Raw genomic sequence first — 7,162 nt, forward strand, 5'->3', positions numbered from 1 at the left:
CGGTATTGAATGGGGCAACGTCTGTCACCTTGATTACTCAAATTTCTCTCGACCCGTGCACCTACGTTGTAAACTTTCATTCATAGGCTTTGTTGTAGCAACCTCACAATGGGTATAGGGAACCTATCGATGTTACATTGAGCTGGGTGAATGGATTATGAATAACAGTCATCCAATATCTGTAATAGAAATAAGGCCATGCGCATAAAAAAATGACTAGCATAGAACCATGGGATATTGCCGTTTACCTCTGCTCATTGGCTATCTACCCAGCTAGATTTCAAGACGATCAGTGGTCATTGGGTTAAAATACAGTCAATCAACGAGACAGTGGTCATATAATTGGTGCACAATGGGCTCGTCACTTGTTGTCTTCCAATCGTTTTTTCCGGGTCAATACGTCCCGCAAAATGACCCATCAAGTTTGGTTGTGTTACAAACAAACAGTTGATTGCAAGGAAACCAAACATGACTGGATAAAGTCAGGTATAGTCTGTGTATTTACGTCGGATGTTTCGTCGAAAATTGAATGACACGAAATTCAACGAGATAAGCGTTCACAAAATGTTTTGTGTTAGGCAATTAAAAATGGATTTAACGGAACAAAAGACCATTCATTGTGTAACAATGAGCCTTGGGATTGCAACCAGAGCAAGATCTTCAAAGGTAAACGATTTATTTCAATGCAATCTATGATTTTGTCACGCAAGTGCTGGTTGAATAAGTAGTTTGATATGGGGTCTGTGCTCAGATAATGGCAGCGTATTCTTTCGCAATAAATACTTTTTTTAATCTGACAACGCAGTTGGATTAGCAAGATTCTAGGCTTTCGAACCATGTGAGACACTTGTATTTTCATGAATGTTTAATATGACTATTTATGTCGCGATCACCGTATGTTGTCGAATTTAATCCCGCTAACGGGTTCGGTGCGCAGAGAGGTTAAATGACCTGTTCAACCTTCAACACAGTACCTGCTCGTGTATCAGATATTACCTATCCTAACTGCCATTGACAATAGATGATTGACTATCTGTGTATGGGTTCACAGAAACATGTATGGAGCCAGTACATGGAGACTTGCAAGATGACGTGATGAAGTCCAGACTGACAGACAGCTTGATACTGATGTCCTTGAATGGAGAGAGACCTGGCACTCTGCATATCTTTCTAAAAATTGTATCAATCAAGCATGGAGGGTCTTGCCTCCATGTGTTGTTTGTGCTATTCAACGCAAATATCCCTTGCCGACAGGAATCTATGTGGGATTCAAAGAGGCAGATGACGTGATTGGCCTATAGTAATTACACTACGATGACTCAGCTTGTCAGCCAGACATTGCCTCAACAACAAATTTTGTTAAATCACTCTAATAAACCAGTACATTCTATTTTGTTACAATCACAGTAATAAATGACATTATTTACTATCTACTATTAGTGATTTATTACAGTATGCCACATGATAGTATTGTGTATGTAATAAAGCAGTCAGATCAATGAATCAGTAACATTTGAATACTGAAGTTATATTGGTAAAACCCCAAACATCAGAGTATACCTATATAATGACAACAATCGATGAACTGGCAAAGACCGCTATAGATTTTTTACAACACAGACTTGGGGTCTGTATAATGAACAATACACAGTGTAGACAAGGCATTCTCAAAATTCATATCAATAAAATGTCAAATATACAATAAAATAGACAGTATAAATTAGATATGCTTTTATGTACAGTAGCAGCCTACATTGAATGTATTTTTTTCAAATGCTACAGATGCAGAGTGATAAGAACCAGAGGCTAACAAATTATGTTACAATATAATGTGTTTGTATTAGGTTGTAGTGCAAGGAGGACCATGTTGGGATGGGGGCCATGTTGTCAACCAGACCACAGCCTTTTCCAACGGATTTTGGCTCCTAGTATTTCAATTATTTGTCCATGCGTCTCTGCAAGACACGCTCCATCAGGTCATTCCTGAATTTTTGAGTGATGGGTGATATATTGGCTAGGCAATCCATAGTTTTAATTGTTTAGGGTAAACAATGAATCTTGGAGTGCCTGAAATTAGGAAAGAAAGGAACATAAACCAGTGAATACAATATAAACACAAGGACACTTCTTGGTTTCCTACATTGCACTCGGGCTGGATGCAAATGAGCAGATAAGTGTAGTGATTAGTGTAGTGGAGATAGTCAGGTCCCCGTATCCCCCACAGACGAAAAAAGGGTGCCCCTGAGCACAATTGAAAGGGAGCACCATCCCCCAAGGAAACCCCCCACTTTCCCCAAGCCAACCAAACTATCCTGGAGGGTGATTTACCTGTCCTTATGTTAGACTAGATCTGTCTGGACAGGCCAATGATTGAATTCCCATGCCAATATGACTGGTGCCAAATAGACATTAAGTATTTTGCTTTTGAACACCTACACACAAATCAGAGCACAATAATAATAGGATTCTAAGAAATAATTTCTCATCAGTGAAAAGGAAAGGTTATATATGTCTTTCATTTGATATACATGCTAATTCAATGAGGAACACACCTGTGTTTAAACAGTGCCATCTGATCAAGATCCTTCTGCAGGTGTTTGTGCATGACCAGAGTGTACAGTGCTTTGTAGGTTGACGAATCTTCCTGTAGCCACCTCTACTTCCTCTGCTGATCCTATGTTAGCTATCCATTGTAACAGTGGCATTCCACTCCGTCCTCTTACCAGCGATGGACCCAACAGATCTGATGAAGCATTAACTTGAACTCCAGAAAATGGCATTTGATCACAAACAGGCATAAGTTCAACAGACAAGCATTGCTGATATCTGCACACTGTTCTGGGGAATTAAGTGGTGAAAGAGTTGGGACTCTCACTCTCATCTCAGTTGTTGGCTCCTGATAGACAGGGCAGATTTATGTCCCTAGACCTGTCACAAACACTTCAACGTGGTCTGAGACCAACTGAGGGGAGTGAGACATGGGTGGGGTTGTTTTTCTACAGTTACACTATTGATGTATGTATTTACCTCCATCTCCTCCACATGAGCTACAAATCCACCACAGATGAATGCATATACTCTTCACCCAAGGCATAAGGTCTTTGTGTTTGGCCAGAGCCACCAATTTCCTCTTCATTCCTATTTTTCAACAGAGAAAAATGGCATGGCAGAGTAAATTGAGATTAATCAACTAATTCAATACAGTCTAGCTGGAAGACAAAGGTTGTATGTTGAATAAACATAAGACATTGACAGCCTCGACTATTAATCTTTATGTGAACAAGCTTGAAGGCTTGCCATTTTCTTTCCGTTACAGCCTTACTCTAAAATTAATTACATTGTTTTTCCCCCTAATCAATCTACACACAATATCCCATAATGACAAAGCAAAAACAGGTTTAGAAATGTAAAAAATGGAAATATCACATTTATATAAATCACCTTTGGCAGCAATTACAGCCTCGAGTCTTCTAGGGTATGATGCTACAAGCCTGGCACACCTGTATTTGGGCAGTTTCTCCCATTCTTCTCTGTAGATCCTCTCAAGATATGTCTGGTTGGATGGGGAGCGTCAGCTCCAGAGATGTTGTATCGGGTTCAAGTCTGGGCTCTGGCTGGGCCACTCAAGGACATTCAGAGACTTGTCTTGAAGCAAATCCTTTGTTGTCTTGGCTGTGTGCTTAGGGTTGTTGTCCTGTTGGAAGGGGAATCTTTGCACCAGTCTGACGTCCTGAGCACTCTGGAACAGGTTTTCATCCAGGACCTCTCTGTACTTTGCTCCGTTCATCTTTCCCTTGACCCTGAGTAGTCTCCCAGTCCCTGCCACTGAAAAACATCCCTATGGCATGATGCTGCCACCACCATGCTTCACCGTAGGGATGGTGCCAGGTTTCATCCAGACATGACGCTTGGCATTCAGGCCAAGTTCAATCTTGGTTTCATCAGACCAGATAAAATATTGTTTCTTATGGTAGGAGAGTCCTTTAGGTGCATTTTGGCAAACTCCAAGCGGGCTGTCATGTGCCTTTTACCGAGGAGTGGCTTCCGTCTGGTCACTCTACCATTAAGGCCTGATTTATGGAGTGCTGCAGAGATGGTTGTTCTTCTGGAAGGTTCTCCCATCTCCACAGAGGAACTCTGGAGCTCTGTCAGAATGACCATTGGGTTCTTGGTCACCGCCCACACCAAGGATCTTCTCCCATGATTGCTCAGTTTGGTCAGGCAGCCAGCTCCAGGAAGTGTCTTGGTGGTTCCAAACTGGTTCCATTTAAGAATGATGATGCCACTGTGTTCTTGGGGACCATCAATGCTGCAGAAATGTTTTAGTACCCTTTCCCAGATCTGTGCCTCGACACAATCTGGTCTTGGAACTCTACGGACAATTCCTTCGACCTCATGGCTTGATGTTTGCTCTGACATGCACTGTCAACTGTGGGACCTTATATAGACAGATTTGTGCCATTAGATAAAATAACAATATATGAACCAAGATGTGTTGTATGACAGGATTGGATGCTGCAAGCAATTTCAATTGCGTTTGAGTTGCTTATTTTATCAGCAAATTTGCATGAGATGGTGTGACTTGCAATTTGAATCTGCAACAGAAACTGCATCCAAATAGTTTTGTGTGACACACACTGAATGACATGGACAGCCTATCCACAAGATAATTGACAGTCCTATCACATTTTATCATGAGAACAGCTGCTATTCAATCAATCAATCAGATAATGTTAGATCGACTTCACACTTATTCTCAGTATTTGTTCTGACGTGTATAGAATGCCCACTGCTTTTGGACAACACTGTGTACTGGTTGGACTTGTGCATTGATCTGGTGGGTGGCGACAGATAATAACCATACCACAATATAGCAGGCTTCACCCCCAAAACCTTTCCTGTCCACAAAGGCATATTTATAATCTCTAGGAACTGTACTTACCAGACATAATGTGAAATATGTCCCTCGCTATCAAAAAAACATCTGAATCCAACTTTTGTCCAAACCGCACCATATTCCCGCTGTGTATATAGGGATAGATTTTGTGGTAGGAACTCTCGCTTGAAGTGCGTGGTCGGCAACCCGCTGTCTAACTCGGTCTAACTACGTGAGCTAGCTAGCTACTTTCTAACGTAAGCTAACTAATAGCTTGAAAATACTTCCACCAGTGACAACAATCTTCAGTCACGGTTGCAAGGTAAAAATATTGCTTTGGATGAGCAATGGCAGTCTGTTGATGTACTTTTTCCACACTTTGCTTACTTGATATCTAGCGAACTCGGTCAAAACTGTCTCAGCAGGCCAACTATGTTAACACTCCAGCACAGCCTAACCTTGTGTCCACTGTCTCAGAGAATTAATAAAGTGTGTAGTTCCGATTAAAAAATGTCAAAATAAATGCTTTCAAAATAACCATAATCAAAACATTAGAATTTTAGATATACTTGTAAATAATACTTAGTGTACAAAGTGCTATTGCTCTTCTTTTGAAAGGAGGTGGCAAGTACACACCAATTGACTTTCAGCAATTACACTAAGTTAACGATATGTTACATTCAACTTCATTCAAACTGCATGCAAAGACATACGAATGGTGTCCATGACTTTGTCTGACTCTGGGTAAGTAGGAAATTACCCAAAAATCACCAAATCACAAATTATCCCTTTAAAAAAAATCTAATTTTAATGGTCACACACATTTTTAACAGATATTATCTTCAGAAATGACTGTCAAAGCAACAACATAACTTGGGCTTTATAGGGCTGGGCGGTATATAATATACCGGTATTGATGCACAGACTGTGGGTTTTTACTTTACATTGTATAACAGTATTTCAATGTTTGTTTTGTTAACCCATTAAGGGTCTATCAGAGTACAAAACGTGCACACGTATGCACAGCAGTGTTCTAGAATATTGGACCGTTGACTTTCATACTTTTCGAATTCTCAGCGCAGCCCAAGCAATTTCTCCAACTGTTAACACATTCAAATTAATAAAGGACGCATTGGTTGGGAATTGTGGGGAAGTGCACGTTCGGGCAGTGTGTCCCCCGCAGATGGTAGTCTCAGAGGCGCGTAGCTATGTCACAACGGGACGCCGAACTATCGGGTCTCAGCAACTGTAGACTATGATTGAAATATTTATATTTTCACACCCAGCCGCGATCTTCCTAACGACGCCTCTCTACCAGACAAACTCACTGCATTTTATACACGCTTCGACAATAACAACATTGTGCCGGGTGTGAGGGGCTGCCACCAACCCAGAGGAATGGGTGTTCTCGCTCTCCAAGGCCACGTGGCCTGACGGTATTCCAAGGCACGGTCATTTTCAACCTTTCCTTGTGCCAGTCTGTAATCCCCATGTTGTAAGACCTTTCCTGTTCCCAAGAAAAATAAGGCTTCATTCCACAAAGACTGTAGCAAAGACGGTACCGCCCTGTAGCAATCACATCTGTAATCTTGAAGTGCTTTGAAAGGCTGGTTATGGCACACATCAACACCATCATCCCAGACACCCTAGACCCACTCCAATTTGCATATCGTCCCAACAGATCCATAGACAACGCAACAATCTCAAATGCACTCTACACTGCCCTCACCCACCTAGATAAGAGGAATAACTATGTGAGAATGCTGTTCATTGACTACAACTCAGCGTTAAACACCATTGTTTGTCACCAAGCTTAGGACCCTGGGACTGAACACCTCCCTCTGCAACTCTGCAACTAGATCCTGGATTCCTCACGGGGCAACAGCTCCTCCGCCATGGCGACCATCAACACGGGGGCCCCACAAGTGTGTGTGCTTAGTCCCCTCTGTTCTCCCTGTTCACCCACAACTGTGTGGCCATACAGGACTCCAACACCATCATCAAGTTTGCTGACGACACGATGTGGTAGGCCTGATCACTGACAACGATGAGACAGCCTACATGGAGGTGGTCAGTGACCTGACAGTGTGGTGCTGGAACAACAGCCTCTCCCTCAATGTCAGTAAGACCAAGGAACTGATAGTGACCTACAGGAAATGGGGGGCTGCAGTGAAGCGAGTCAAGAGCTTCATGTTCCTCAGTGTTCAAATAAGGTCCACAAAAGAGGTTGGCACGGGAGTGAAAATGTATTTCTGCCCCATCTTGTCCTGTCTTACCTATTTTAGT

At 42.0% G+C, this 7,162-nt stretch overlaps 1 long non-coding RNA gene across 1 annotated transcript; it reads left to right on the forward strand.

Moving 5' to 3' along the window:
* The first annotated feature begins 389 nt into the window (after positions 1-389).
* On the forward strand, positions 390-1,427 carry LOC149972458 (uncharacterized). The gene is made up of 2 exons (XR_016490861.1): positions 390-666; positions 1,052-1,427. It is a non-coding gene; the product is annotated as an uncharacterized LOC149972458 (long non-coding RNA).
* The last annotated feature ends 5,735 nt before the right edge of the window (positions 1,428-7,162 follow it).

This window comes from Oncorhynchus mykiss, chromosome 23 (genome assembly GCF_057628025.1).
Source record: "Oncorhynchus mykiss isolate SJ-2025 chromosome 23, ASM5762802v1, whole genome shotgun sequence".
NCBI lineage: Eukaryota > Metazoa > Chordata > Actinopteri > Salmoniformes > Salmonidae > Oncorhynchus > Oncorhynchus mykiss.